Source organism: Pelophylax lessonae (assembly GCF_965119305.1).
Source record: "Pelophylax lessonae genome assembly, chromosome: 6".
Classification (NCBI taxonomy): Eukaryota; Metazoa; Chordata; class Amphibia; order Anura; family Ranidae; genus Pelophylax; species Pelophylax lessonae.
This window is the reverse complement of record NC_138773.1, coordinates 280728229-280741636: the sequence shown is the minus strand read 5'-3', so window position 1 is coordinate 280741636 and position 13408 is coordinate 280728229.

Below are 13408 nucleotides of genomic sequence, written 5' to 3'. Positions count from 1 at the left end.
AAGCTTCACAAGCCACCGTGCAAATGTTTTTATTCCCTGCATATTATGAGATGATGAATTTTCAGATTTTTCAGCATCATACAATATTTTGTTTTTTAATCTTCTGTTTGATGATGGAGAGAAGAAACTGGGTAATGTCTTTAGATGATAGTATTTATTACAGGTATTTATACTCAGCGGCCACTTTATTAGGTACAGCTGTTCAATTGCTTGGTAACACAAACTGCTAATGCAGCAACTCAATGCATTTAGGCATCTAGATGTGGTGAAGAGGAATTGTTGAGGTTTAAACCTAGCATCAGAAAGGGGAAGAAAGGGAATTTAAGTGACTTTAAATATGGCATAGTGGTTGGTGCCAGACAAACCACAACAAAGGAACATCGGCACCCAGCATGGATTGTATTGGAGCCTATAGCAGAACCCTAGCTGCTCCTAAAAATACTTCTGGGATGGAGAGTAAAACAATGAGTCAGCAGAGGAGAAGAGGAGCGCTTGAGGTGAAGACTCACTGATAGTGAACAAGAAGGATTGATGGTGAACCATAATATGCATAATGTAATACTCCACTTCAGTGGCGGCTGGTGCATTGGGGGCGCAGGGGCGCCGCATACCCCATCCATGCATCCGGCCCCCTAATCTACATGCAGGGCGCCGGACGCATGGAGTTCAAGGGGGCTTTAGTTTTTTAACCATGTGATTAGAGCCAGAGGCTCTAATAGGCTAAAAAAAAAGGGCGGGCTAGGGGCACAAAGCACTGCGCCCCAAGCCCACTCAGTTGTGTGACAATAGCGAATGAATATTCGCTATTGTCACATGGATCCTCCTCCTGGCCCGATTGGCCAAAAGGCGAAGCAATGCCATTGGGCATGGAGGAGGAGGGAGGAGACACAGAAGACTGAGGGGGAAGAAGCCTGAGCCGCCCCATGCTGCTGCTGATTCATATGTCCAGGCAGGGTGAGTTAGCCGGGGGGTTGTATGGTGTGCAGCCTGGTGTGGTCCAGGGGGGGTGTATGGTGCGGTCCGTCTGCCGCCCCCCGGCCCATGGAGCACCAGCCGCCACTGCTCCACTTGGGGATGTTAAAACGGTGCTTTATGAACTATGCAGGGAGTTGAAGCAGGGGGTTTAAACCGGCATGTAGCCAACAGAACAGACCACTTGCTTGTGGTTCCCACAGCGGTCAGATCACAGGGAGGTGTGAGATAGGGAAGCCTCCTGGGTCACAGTCAATGGTCAGCCGAATGGACAACTCGGTGCTACAACTGTGTGCCTGTTGTGAAAAACCATGTCCAGATCAACATGGAATGCAGTATGCAGGCAGGGGCGTGAGTGATAACACAGATGCACCCAGTCAATCACATGCACCCAGAAGTCAGCCAGAAAACGCTCATCAGTGGAAAGCCCGCCAGGAAGAGAATGGTCCCGTCACCATAATGACATGTTTCGTGCATCCGTGCCTTGTCAAAGTCAAAGTGATTCCACGCTGGTCTGGACAAGGCTTTTCACAACAGGCACACAGTTGTAGCACCAAATTGTCCATTCGACTGACCATTGAGTGTGGCCCAGGAGGCTTCCCTATTTCACACGTCTCTGTGATCTGACCGCTGCAGGAACCACAAGCAAGTACAAAGGCTGTGCCTGATATCTGCTCTGTTTTGTTGGCTACATTCCAGTATTAACCCCTGCTTCAACTCCCTGCTTAGTTTATAAAGCACTGTTTTAACATCCCCAAGTGGAGTATTATATTATGCACATTATGGTTCACCATCAGTCCTTCTTGTTCTCCATCAGAGAGTCTTAACCCCAAGCGCTCCTCTTCCCCTCTGCTGACTTGTTGGTGCCAGACAGATTATTTCAAAAGCTGCTGATCTCTAGCATTTACAGAGAATGGTCCAAAAAAGAGAAAATTTCTAGTGAGCGGCAGTTGTGTGGAGGAAAATGTTGTTGAAGTCAGAGGTCAGAGAAGGACGGGCAGACTGGTCTGGTTTTTTGTATGTTCAAACCTGAGCACATTTGACACTTTATTCACATGTCATGTTACCAGATATTTTTGCACGTACGATTGTTGCTTTCATCCTACCTACCTTTATGTCTGTGAATGTGTCTTCACTCTCCAGGGGTCCTTCTCTGCTCTGCTGTGGCGGCCGGCGCCAGTGAAGCGCTGCTGAGAGCGAGTGCCTTTGACTTAAAAATGGCGCCAGGTGTCGCCTTTACATAATTGCGCATGCGCCCGCCCAGCCAAGCTTGTATGAGCTTTCCCAAGCCCGGCAGGCATCGAAACGGCAACAATGTCGGCTCGCAACCTTTTTTTTCAGGCACCGGCTCCCATAACAGGCATTTATGTGCAGCCCGATTAACGCGTGCTTGCCAGGACAATGTAAATTACCTGGGACAGGCTCCTATTTGCCGGGACTGTCCCGGCAAAAATGGGACAGTTGGCAAGTATGGATTGTTACCTTTTATTATTCTGAAGAAATCCCTGTGTGTTTCTCTGTGCCTCCGTGCTGTCTAATAGAAGTGGTTTCATAATTATCAATCAGCTGTGCAGCCGCAGAACACTAATGTGGAAAGCTGCTGGGCCTGCATCCTCTTAGATGTGTTCCTGTTGAGAGTATCTCACCAAAAATGACATTTTTGTTGCAGGTGATTCCAGAAATCTGACTTTTATCATAGTGTAGACTTCTGGGGAAAATCAGTGAGCCAATCACACAAGCAGAAAATTATGTTTCTGGGGTGTGGTTAGTATACATTCTGTGTACAGAACACCCCCAGGTAGCCATATTGCATTGCATTTTTAGACAATTACAGCTGTTGCAGATTGAAAAGGAAAGGTCATTTTTAATCACTTCCTGCGAATCGAAGTACCTGTACGTCGACTCAGAGAAGTGGTTGTACCAGGATGATGCCTGACATTCTTTAGAGCTGGCTTTCAGAAGATAACAGCGGATCCCGCTGTTATCCCAGTGAGCAGGAGAGGACGTCACCCCTCCCGCCGCCTTCCGCGACATGTCCACCGGCTGGTTGGAGTCCCGAACAAAGCCCGATTCAGCTTTGTTTGGGTCTCCAATGTATTAACCCGGAAGTGGGGTCATGACGCCGCTTCCAGTTTACTCAGCAGCTAACGGCACCAAATTTAAAAAACTGTCAGATTCAAAAATGCTGATTCTGGCATATTGAGTACTTTGAAATGCAGTGGAGAGGTTTGGGGTCTTTTAGACCCCATAAATAGCACCTGTCACTGCCTATTACTGTCACAAAAGATGTTTACATTCCTTGTTACAGCAATAAATGTGATCAGATTTTTTTTTTTTTAAAAGCAGTGCTAAAAATAAAAAATTAAATAAAATAAATTGGAAAACCAAAAAATGTTTTTAAAGCACCCCATCACTGTTAGCTTGCACACAAAAGAAAACGCATACGTAAGTCGCGCCGAAAATGAAAATGGTGTTCAAACCACACATGTGAGGTATCGCCGCGATCGCCAGAGCGAGAGAAATAGTTCCAAAAAAAGACTTACCCGGTAACTCTTAACTGGTAACTGTTAAAAAATGTTAAAGCATCACCTATGGAGATTTCTAAGTACCATAATTTGTAGCCATTTTATGAGTGTGCACAATTTTAAACTGTAACATGTTAGGTATCTATTTACTCAGGGTAACATCATCTTTCACAATATATAAAAAATTGGGACAACTTTACTGGTTATTTTTTTGAAATGAAAATGCAGTGAAATGTATCTTTTCCAAATAAATTGCGTTTAATAATAATAAAATAATTTATTATTATTAAAAAATATTGCAGCAACCGCCATTTTATTATCCAGAGTCTTTGCTAAAAAAAAAAAAATACCCATGTGTATATATATATATATATATATATATATATATATATATATATATATATAATGTTTGGGGTTCTAAGTAATTTTCTAGCTAAAAATACTGATTTTAACTTGTAAACAACATGTGTCAGAAATAGGCTTGCTTCACTATTCAATTACAATATGACTTGTGTCACATTTGTATACGCTATATTATTTTTTCTTTTTTTGCTATTTTTGGGCTAGGGTAAACGCTGATAACATCGTTGGTGCATTCATTTTATTGGTTGCCCTTTCGACCTGAAATGTGCTAAAAAAAACAAGTCATTCCTCGCAGTGGATACCTATTGTATATTGGTGTGAAGTTTTGGTCATTCTATCTAAAATAAACAGATCCCTTTGAAGCCTCTGTCATATCAATATCTAAGGCACATTCCTGATAGAACAGCAAATCCGGATTATCAGGGATCTTTGGGGGGTTTGATAACATTTGTTTTTCCACTTTGAACAAGTTTATCAGTTTGCTGAAAGCAATGTAATGTTTGCTATTCCTTCAGGGATCTGTGTCAGATGCAAAAACCAATGCAAAGTGTGACCAAACTAGAAACTCAGGTCATCATAAACACACAGTATGCAATCCGGATGATTCATGTGAGCCTACCGGCTATTTGAAACAATTAAAGGGAAATTGTAATACTTTAGTAGTCTTTTTTGTTTTAGTGGTCTCTTTTAAGTTTATTACTTTTAAAACTGTTGGATATGCGCTTTTTGCTGGTTTATAATGTTACCAGCTCAGCTTCTGGTGAGTCCTATCTAGTAGAATTAGTGGTGCTGGTGGAAGTGGATCATGTGTGGACACTGTGCACACTTATTTGGATCTCAGCACTAATTGCACTTTGTCACTGGAATTTTTCTTATTGGACTCTCTTACTATGAACTTTGAAATATAATTCACATGTTTTATTAGATTATTCATTTTTGACATATTCACAATTTTTATTGTATTTGTATTTTTATTATATTTGACAGTATGAATTAATTTAATGCACCAGCACTTTTTTGATGTATAGGTTCTCAGAGGGCATTTTTGGGACCATTATTTATTATACAATTTATGCACTTTTTGCACATTTTATGGTACAATAAGACCCCGTTCACACTGGGGCGATCCGACTTCCCAGGGCGACCTCCGAGGTTGCGGTGCGAGCAGCGCGCCGCGACCTCGGAGCGGCCGGCACGGACTTCATAACATTGAAGTCTATGACGGTCGCTCCGGGTCGCCCCAAAGAAGCTCCGGACCCTTTTTCTAAGTCGGAGCGACTTGTGTCGCTCCTATTAGAACGGGTCCGCAGCTTCCCTATGGAAGGCGACCTACGGCGACCTGTGAGGCGACCAGGTCGCCTCACAGGTCGCCCCAGTGTGAACGGGGACTAATAGTGTCATGTTTACACATTGAAATTGATGCACTTTTTTGGTAATTATTTTCAAAATAGCAGGTGATTAACTTATATGAGCTGTATATTGCACTTGCACTTTTTTATTTTGCACTTTATATACATAGTTATTTGATATATTTTTAATTTCTTATTTTTTTTGGATAGCACTTTATTACTAGATTCCCTCAACTTTTGCTTGTTTGTGCAATGTCTCTGCCTGCCCCCTCTGTGGGACCAATTCAGCTACCCCTCCATCTCTTCCTCCCCTTGTTCTGACCTCAGCCAATACACCCGCCTCAGCCCCGGGTTAGACAGTCGCTATTGGGGTGGCTTCTTTCCCTCCCAGAGTTCTTTTTGGGTTACCATAATAAGTAGCTGAGTTTTATATTTATATTGGAGCAATTTGTTATATTTCCTACATATATCTGAAATTTTTGCATTTTGATGTTAGTCTACATTTACAGTTTTAAAGTTTTAATTAGCTCCTGATGAGTGGACGTAGAGCAACGAAACGCATAGAGCCTATAAGATATGAAGATAGACCATTTGAAGACTGACCACATGTTGTTTATACAGTATATACAATGTATTGACAAATTTATTTATTGATTTTTTATTTTGAAAATATATTTATATGAATTTATATACTTCATGTTTAGTTCTTGATTTGTGTATGTCTATTCTTATCTTATTGTACCCTTTATGAATTATTTAATAAATTATTCATTATTTCGATATTCCATATTTAATTTTGATATTTACCAATGACTGACCTCACTCAAAGTCCCATAACCTCTGTTCCTTTTTTCACACTTCATTTATAGAGTCTGCCAGATTATATTATAACAACTTAGTTTGGCATTGGTGAATCAACAGAAATTGCGCTGACTTTCTTCATATCCTTTATCTCCATATAGTTAATCTATAGCTGATCAGCAGCAGTTCTGAGTGTTCCATCAAAACATAATCGATTGTTTTTACCTGAAAAAAATCCCAAGGCGCCTGATCTTTTTATTATTGTACGCACTTTTAAAACTGTGGTTTTATATATATTTTTGTCTATACAAATACACGGATTCCCAAAGCTACTTGCTTCGAGACACAGTTTGCCTGATTGAAACTTCGACTAATCTGTGTGATAGTGACTGAATCATTATTGAGTAATTAAAGTGTATCTAAAGCCATTTTTTTAAATTTGGATAGCGTAGGGAAGAATTAAAACTCTGGATAGGTTTTACTGCAGGTTTGCAGATTTCAGGCTCTACTGGAGAGATCCCGTCACTTCTTTTCTGGTAAAGAGGTTGTCCCTAAGACAGGAAGTGAGGTTAAATCTCTCTAATAGCAATACAGACAGAAGTGAAATGCTTTTTTCTCCTAAAGTGGTTGTAAACCTCTGAAAAGAAAAATGAACAAAGCATATCCCCATATGGGGTGTACTTGACTTAGTCCATAGTACTTAGTGTGAATTATGCCTGCTCTCTCCTTCTTCATCTGCTATCTGCATTAGTAACTTCTGACAGTTTTTCCCAACACCAGCTCCCCCTAGCACAAAGCAGGTGATTGACAGCCTCAGCTGTGCATGTTTCCCTATGAGACTGCGTACAGGGGGGGTGTGTCCTTTCCTTTCACTCAGGTTTCAGATTACATTCAGCTATGTGCTGTGCCGTGTGTAACATCGGATCCCCATACCTGCCTCCTGGAAGCTGAGAAATACCATCAAAACTGTGTAAGAGGATTCAGTTCATCACTGTGTATCACTTGAGGCAAGTCACTTCAGTGGGTATATGTATATTATTACTTTAACCACTTGACCTCTGAAAGATTTACCTCCCCTTTATGACCAGGGCATTTTTTGCTATACGGTACTTTGTTAATTTAAAAGAAAAAGGTTTATTCAGCATAAAAATGTCAAGCAGGGTACAAAATACGAGCATAATATATCCATGAAATGAAAAGTACAGGGTAATATCATTATAAAGTTCATAACAGTTACAAGGTTCAACAAACCCGGAACTAAACAGTTACCCAGATCAAACATACTGTGTCAATTGAAGAAAGAAGTAAGGGAAAAGTGGGGGAGGGAGAAGAAGGGGGGGGGGGTGACGTGGGAAATAAGGATAAGATAAACCAAGGAGGTAGACAGAGTGAGGAAAGGGGGAGGGGAGGGTGGGTGAGAAAATAGGGGGGAGGGAGAGGCAGGGGAATTGAAGAGAAACTCAACACAACCCAGAAAATAAAGTATAAGTAACACAGTCAGACATATAAGAGCCATATCAAGGTTCATCATCTCGTCTAGGAGGAGAACCAGCATCTCCCATAGAGCCCCAATCATCTATCCAATCTGACAAAATTTTGTCAAATTTTCTTGGGCTGTTTCGATTGGTGTAAGTGAGCTTATACAACGGTAAAACAGAATTCAACACTGTGTGCCATGGGGAGACTGTTAATAGGGTAGCAGCTTTCCAACTAAGAAATATTTCCTTCCAAGCATAAAATGTGGCATACCAACCAAGCAACTTAGTATAATGTCCCATAGGCTGGGCATCAAAACATTCAACAGCAATCATTTGGGGTATATCTTGAAGGTCAAATTAACAATGTGATTGATATCAGCGAGCACCTCTGTCCAATTGGAGTGCAGGGATGGACAGGACCAGACCGTGTGCAAGAGGGATGCCTCAGTTAAGTCACATCTAGGGCATGAGGAGAAGATTGGCAGATAGCCATCAACCTTCTAGGGGTGAAATAAGCTCTGTACAGGAATTAAAGTTGGAGGAAGCGATTTCTGGCAGAGATCATAGTGGTCACAAAGGAGGACAGACAATCCTCCAACTCATCCTCCTTGAGGCCAGGAAGATCAGGCTGCCACTTGGCAAGGGTTTTAGTAACTTTGGCTGTGGACGCTATAGACAGGTGGAAATATATGGATGACAGTGGCTTATCCAGTACCTTGGAGATAAGTAATCGTTCCCATGGGGAGCGATAACGAGCCTTGGCCTTGTGCCATACCAAGATGGTGGTTCACATCAAGGTGGTATACCCTGGATGAGATCTCACCCCCCGGTAGACCAGGTTACTAAGGGTGGAGTAGGGGGTAGAGTAGGAGCCCATGATGGCCACCTGCAAAGTAACTGCCAGATTATCCGGAGGTGAACCACCACCTTACCATCACCAGAATCTGGGCAGCTAGGTGTTCCATTACCAGAGCAAATAAACCCGGGGAGAGGGGAATGGAAGTGAGAGAATGTTATTAGTATGCACCCTTGCACTTGGGTTGTTATATATCAGACAAATCCACTTAATAAAACGGGGGGCAAACCCAAATTTACAGAGAACACAGAGAATTTAAAGAGCCCACCACAAAGGGGCTGTCCTGCTGCTGTCAATCACAGCCAGTGAATCAATTAGAAAACAGAGACAGAGGGGATGGGGCTGAGCCACAGCTGTGTGTGTGAATGGACACACAGAGCCACGGCTAAGAAGCATGCCTGCTTGGGTGCCCCCACAGGAAACTTCTTGCTATGGGGGCACCCAGCAGGAGGGAGGAGTCAGGAGCACCAACAGAGGACCCGAGAAGAGGAGGATCCTGGCTGCTCTGTGCAAAACCAACTGCACAGATCAGCTAAGTATAACATGTTTGTTATTTAAAAAAACAAAAACAAAACAAGGCTTTAATATCACTGTAACCACTTGCCGACCAGCCGCCGGCAGCAGGTTCCCACAAATCGCCATACCTGTACGGCGGTCGGTCTGCGGGAGCAATCCTGTGGGTGCGTGCGTGCCCACTCGCCAGTGGGGAAGCTAATCCATGGGGCTGGCGGCCACGATTGCCGCTGGGCACCTGCGATTGCTCCCCGTGAAGAGAGAACAGCGGTGTGCTGTTGTTAACACAGCAGACTGTTGTTCTCTCTGGAATTAATACAGAGCTCCTGTGTTCCTCCTATTTAGGATCACAGGTTTCTGTATTAATTTCACAAGCCCACCCCCCATCCCACAGTTAGAAAACACCCCCTAGGCTCACATTTAACCCTTTGATCTCCCCTGGGTTAACCCCTTCCCTGCCAGTGTCATTCTTACCCCTTCCCTGCCAGTGTCATTCTTACAGTAAAAGTGCAAATTTTTAGCATTGATTACTGTAGCAATGACACTGGTCCCCCCAAAAGTGTCAAAAATGTCAGTTAGGTGTCAGATCTGCCCGCAATGTCGTAGTCCCGCTAAAAATCGCTGATGATTGCCTCCATTACTAGTAAAAAAATAAATAATAAAATAAAAATGACATAAATCTTTCCCCTAGTTTGTAGACGTGACTTTTGCGCAAACCAATCGAAATACGCTTATTGGGATTTTGTTTTTTACCAAAAATATGTAGCAGAATACAAATTGGCCTAAAATGATGAAAAAAATTGATTTTTAATTTTTTTTTATTGGGAATGTTATATAGCAGAAAGTGAAAAATATTTTTCTTTTTTTTTTTTAAATTGTCACTCTTTTTTTGTTTATAGCGCAAAAAAAAAAAAAAATTGCAGAGGTGATCAAATACCACCAAAAGAAGGCTCTATCTGTGGGGGGGGGAAAGACATCAATTTTATTTGGATACAGCATTGCACGACCGCGCCTGTTAAAATAACAAAGTGCTGAACCGCAAAAAACGGCCTGATCAATAAGGGGGAAAATCTTCCGGTCCAGAAGTAGTTAAGGCAAAACATGTCTAGCCCTTAGAACCACTTTAAGTTAAGTAAAGTAATGTTAGAGCCTCTGTCAACGTTTTATTGTTGTATGTTTAGCTGCTGCAGATTCTCTCTCACTTCCTGTCTGGTAAAAGGTGAAAACATATATATAAGAAAGTGAGGGGAAATATCTCTAATAGAGCCCTGGATAGCAATGAAATCTGACAGAAGTTCTAACCTTTCTTCATTCTATCCAAAACTGAAATTGTTTTGGGAATAATTACACTTCAAATTCTATGAAAAATTAGCTTCTTTCATCAAAAAAGTCAACTGAGAGCCTTTAAAAAAAAAAAAAGGAGGCTAAAACTCCACCCGCTGACTCAAAAGTAGAAAGCAATATAATCATGTGGAATATTTCATATGTACCCGACCAAAAAAAAAAAAAAAAAGAAAGCTCATTTTTATTTATTTATTGTTTTTGTTTCATAGTTACATAGTTTGTGAGGTTGAAAAAAGACATCAGTCCATCCAGTTCAACCTATGATGTGTGTGTGTTTGCTGTTAACCGTACATTGTATACCCCTGTATGTTGTGGTCTCTAAGGTGCCCATCTAATAGTTTTTTGAAACTATCAATGCTCCCTGCTGATACGACTGCTTGTGGAAGAGAATTCCACATCCTTACCACTCTTACAGTGAAGAACCCCTTACGCACTTTAAGGTTAAACCGCCTTTCCTCTAGTTTTAGTGAGTGGCCACGTGTCTTATTGTATCTCCTTTCTCTGAATAGTTTGTTCCTTATGCTAGGGTCGCCAGTACAGAATTTGTAAATTGATATCATATCCCCTCTCAAACGTCTCTTCTCCAGAGAGAATAAGTTCAGTGCCCCTAGTCTTTCCTCATAGCTGATGTCCTCCATTCCCCTAATTATTTTTGTTGCCCTTCTCTGGACTCTTTCCAGTTCCAGCACATCCTTCCTGAGGACCGGTGCCCAGAACTGGACAGCATACTCCAGATGTGGCCGGACCAGAGTCTTGTAGAGTGGGAGAATAATCTCTTTATTTCTGGAGTGAATCCCCTTTTTTATACATCCCAGTATTCTGTTGGCTTTGCTTGCAGCGGCTTGGCATTGCATGCCACTGCCAAGCCTGTTGTCTACCAGTACCCCCAGGTCCTTTTCCATCCTAGACTCACCCAGAGGTTCCCCCCCTAGTGAGTAGTTTGCTTTCTGGTTTCTGGCCCCCAAGTGCATTACCTTACATTTTTCAACATTAAACCTCATCTGCCATGTAGTTGCCCACCCCGTTATTTTGTTCAGGTCCGCTTGTAAGGTTTCCACATCCTGCATAGAAGATATTGGCAAGCTTAGTTTAGTATCATCCGCAAATACTGAGATTGTACTAGATATCCCCTCCTCTAGATCATTTATGAATAAATCAAACAGGATTGGTCCCAGGACCGAACCCTGGGGGACCCCACTTTCTACACCCGCCCAATCCGAGTGCTCCCCATTAATCATCACCCTCTGGACTCTCCCCTGGAGCCAGTTCTCTATCCAGGTACTCACCTTATGGTCCATACCTACCTTCCTTAGTTTGTACAGTAAGCGTTTGTGGGGAACGGTGTCAAAGGCCTTTGCAAAGTCCAGATACACCACATCCACAGGCTTACCTTTATCTAGGTGGCAGCTCACTTCATCGTAGAAGGTTAATAGATTGGTTTGGCAAGAACAATTTTTCATGAATCCATGCTGATTACTACTATAATACAGCTTTCATTACTAAAGTCTTGTATGTGGTCCCTTAACATCCCCTCCAAAATCTTGCAGACTACAGATGTTAGGCTGACCGGCCTATAGTTACCCGGGATACATCTCGGGACCCTTTTTAAATATTGGTACCACGTTGGCTTTTTTCTAGTCTTGACTGTTAAAGAAGTTATGGTAATATGTTAAAAATATATATACAATCCTTTAAGGCTCGGTTCACACTAGGGCGACTTGTCAGGTGACTTAGTCCTATGACAAGTCGTGCTCTATTCAGTGCAATGGAACCATTCTAATAGAAGTGACTCAAGTCGCTCCGACCTAGAAAAAGGTTCCTGTACTACTTGGGGGCGAGTTCGGAGCGGCTTGCATTGACTTCTATTAAAGAAGTCGTTTGCAAGCTGTGGTGAAGTCATGCTGTACGGGGCAGCTTCAGAGTTGGGCGACTTTGAAGCCGCTCCAGTGTGAACCGAGCCTAAAGCCCCGTACACACGCAACAATTATCGGCCGACCGATCGTCCGTCTTTTGTCCAGAGTTGTGTTTTGTTGGTTGGAATGTGCCTAGACTGCACATGAATTTTCTCGCCCAACAAAATTCTACTTCAGAAGTGATGTCATGTGTTGGTTTGCTTTCTTTGTGTTCTTTCTTCTCTGAGCATGCCCAGACTTGCTGATCAGATTTTTCCCTGTGAAAATCTGTACTGACTGCACGAAAATCGGCCGTTGTGTTGACGGCCAACAAAAATTTTACAGTCTGCACACCAGATTTTTTTCGGCCGAAAAGTCGGAGTCGGTTGTCGGAAGCATCATACTAACAAGCTGAAAATCGGCAGATCGTCGTCGGACGAAAATTCCCTGCCAATTTTCGACGCATGTGTACGAGGCTTAAGACCTCATTCAGATGGATGCACCAACCTATACACCTGTGCAAAGGACCATCTTCACCCGTCCGGGATGAACAAGTGTTCCGCGCAGTGGCATGGAGGCCGCCTGTTCAATTCAATGGATCTCTAAGGGCATCCCAGAGTGTACATCATAACAGACAGACTTCCTTCTTATTTGTGCACCAGACCCACAGGGATGTACACTGCGGGATGCGCTTAGAGATCCATTCAGGTCTGTGCTGCCGGCTGCCTGTCATTGATATGAACTGGCTATGCTCTGGATTACCAAATGTTTGCAAGGGTTTGAGTGAGGCAAATCAGAAGCAGATGTTTCATCTTTCTAAATAATTTTTATAGCAGCCTATATTCTGCGTCTTAGTCCTTAGTAGCTTCTAATCGGTCATGCAACCAGGTCTCTAACTACAAAGTGGCTATCAGATGCCTAAACTGCCTCAATCCTATGCAAGTTATTGAACCCTAAACTAAAACTGGCTAGAGAATCCCAGACAAGAAGGGACAAGGTTCACTAAAATAACAAAGGCTGCATATAAACTCTATTGTAATAAGCAGTTTCATCTACTAACACACAGCAAACTGACTACGACACATGCACAACATATCACAGACTTGTATATGGACCTTGCTTTGTGCACTGGTGCGCAGTCCTGTTGGAACAGGAAGGGAACAACCCCAAACTGTTCCCACAAAGTTGGGAGCAGGAAATTGTCCAAAATGTCTTGGTATGCTGACGCCTCAAGAGTTCCCTTCACTGGAAATAAGGGGCCAAGTCCAACCCCTGAAAAACAACCCCACACCACAATCCCCCCTCCACCAAATGA